This window comes from Pteropus vampyrus, unplaced genomic scaffold (assembly GCF_000151845.1).
Source record: "Pteropus vampyrus isolate Shadow unplaced genomic scaffold, Pvam_2.0 Scaffold87, whole genome shotgun sequence".
NCBI classification, from domain to species: Eukaryota; Metazoa; Chordata; class Mammalia; order Chiroptera; family Pteropodidae; genus Pteropus; species Pteropus vampyrus.
This window is the reverse complement of record NW_011888868.1, coordinates 9,935-12,518: the sequence shown is the minus strand read 5'-3', so window position 1 is coordinate 12,518 and position 2,584 is coordinate 9,935.

The following is a 2,584-nucleotide window of genomic DNA, read 5'->3' as shown; positions in this document are numbered from 1 at the left end:
GAGTGGAAGACCTGTCATGGAAAGGGAGGTGAGGTGGCAGGCAGGGAAGCTGGCAGGACAGCTAGGTCCTGGCACACCCACGTGCCAGTGCCTGCCAGTCCTGGCGAGGGGTCGGCATTTCCAGGCATAGAGCTGGGTGTGGAGGATGGTTCTTGCACCTCCCACACAGACCCACCGCTAGGAAAAGAGCTTTTACACCTGGCAAGAATTAGGTGAATTCTCATGGGAGACCTGATGGTGAGCAGTGGGTGGAATAGGGTCTAAAGTGGAAAGGTCAGATAGCTGACAATGTGCCATCTGCTGGAGGGGGCAAAGGACTAGGAGAAGGAAGGCCAATTCCTGTGCCTCCAGGATCATGCAGGGCCAAAGGCAACAACAGAGAGCAGTAAGAACTTTGGCAAACTGGAGGCCACAGGTCCACTATGGAAGGCAGTGGCCACTGCTCCACCTTGGCTGCTGCCCCTTCCCATGCAAAGGTGAGGGTCCAGTGTACTAGACTTTCAACAGAATCAGGGATAGAGTTTTTTTCATTTTGTTCCCTGAGTTTTAAAACACAGTATAGGACTGACCTAAGGGTTATCGATACTTGACCATTCATCTAGGAATTTCTGCAAATAAATACACACTAAAAGGTATCATCTTAGAAAGTGGATTAGTGGTTGCCAGGGAAAGGAGAGTGACTGCTAACTGGGCCTGGGTTTTTTTTGGGGGGGGTGATGAAAATGTTCTAAAATTACATGGTGGTGATGATTGTACAACTTTGTGAATATTCTGAAAATCACTGAATTGTACACTTAAAAGAGTGAGTTTTATGATATGTGAAGTGTATCTCAGTAAAGCCATTATAAAAAAAAAAGAGGTATAGTTTTTACCTCAAATGCACCCAACAGTTGCCAAATTTCTCACTAACGCACCTTTCACGCCTATTTCTCAGATAATTCTTGAGGGCCTGGTATAGGCTGGCTAAAGGTTAAGAGCTGGTCAGACAGAAGGGGAGCCCTAAGCCTATACTCAATGTCAGTGGAGCTTATGATGCTCTTCTAAATCGTCAGATTTAGATTTAGATCATTTAGAAGTACCAGTGAGGCTGCCAGTCACCTCAAAATTAGAACGCTTATAAGTGAAGGGTGGTAGATGATGGGAGGGAGGGAAGAAAAGAGGGAAGAATGGGGCAGGAGGCGAAGAAAGAAGGAAGGTGAGGCCCCTCTGGTCAGAAGCCCAGCCCCAGCAAACCCCAATGGTCCTCCAACACCCACCCAGCCCAAACTCATCCTCTTCTCCACAAAGGCAGAAGCCCCACTTTGAGCCCCAAACTGCGCCTCCCGCATCACAGTATTCATGGCCCTGCATGTGCAGTTCTGCTGATGCAGCCCCTTCCCCCAACCCCATGCCAACTAGGAGCTACCTGAAGGCAAGTACTGTGTATGGGAAGCTCCCAGAGGATACACAATGAATGAGTGGTGTTCATCATCTCTTTAGCACCAACCAACATCCCACCTGACACAGAGGGCACCCTGCTAGGGTTGAGGGCAGCAGCAGACAGCAGTAGGGGGCTGGCACAACATCTGGAAGCAGGAGAAGGGAACCGGTCAGCATGTCAAGCTGAGCAGCCCGAATGAGACACATTGACTTTCCCATTTGACAAGCAGCATCCTCTGCCGGAACTATCACCACAGGCGACGCAAAGCCATACATAATTCCTTCCTACACAAGCTGCAGGCTTTACCTTGCCTTTTTCAGAAAAGCCGAGTCTCAGAAAGTCTCCTGCCCTTGGGAACACTGATATCCTAACTCTATAACCGACTCTATGGGTCTATACTCTAAAACCATCTCTCTCACCTTTTCCCCAAAAGTACCCTAAGACAGACACTTTATTCAGGCCTTATCAGAGTTTCCACTCTGATCTACTTATTCCACTTCGAGTAATCTACCCCACAGGGAGACTTTGACAGCTGTTACCTACAAAGCTGCATGTCACAGGAAAATGCAGAATGCCAAAATAGTGAAAACAATCCAAAAGATCCAAAATACGAGGCTGGTTAAGCAATCACCGCATGTCCAAATGATAAAATATTCGCCATTGAAATAATATTTACAGACTTATTTAATACCATGAAAAGGGATCATGTTAAAATACCAAGTGAAAGAAATCCAGGATGCAAAGTGGCAAATGCAGTAAGATATCATAACTGGAGGAAAGGTCCTGGAAGGAAAAGTACCTGTCACCCTTAGTTGCCTGATTGATGGCAATGTCCTTCTTCACTTATACTTTCCTAAACTTTCCACATTATTACTTAGTGCATGGATTATTTATTTATAATTAATAAAAATATACCCTATATCATTTGTCCACAGCAGAAGATATTAATGTCCTCTCCCCATCAAGCACCAGGTGTTAGGTACCCAGAGCTGGGAGACTCCGCTGTGCTGAGCCTTGGGGCACTCAGGACGGCTCTTCCCTGCAGCTCAGCCTGAAACTGGCCACTTGTCTCCAGTAAAACACTTGCTCATTTACTAAGTACACCCTGGGTGCTAGGCACCACACCAGCTCCTGTGGTACTAAACTGCATGTGGTCTGTACCCT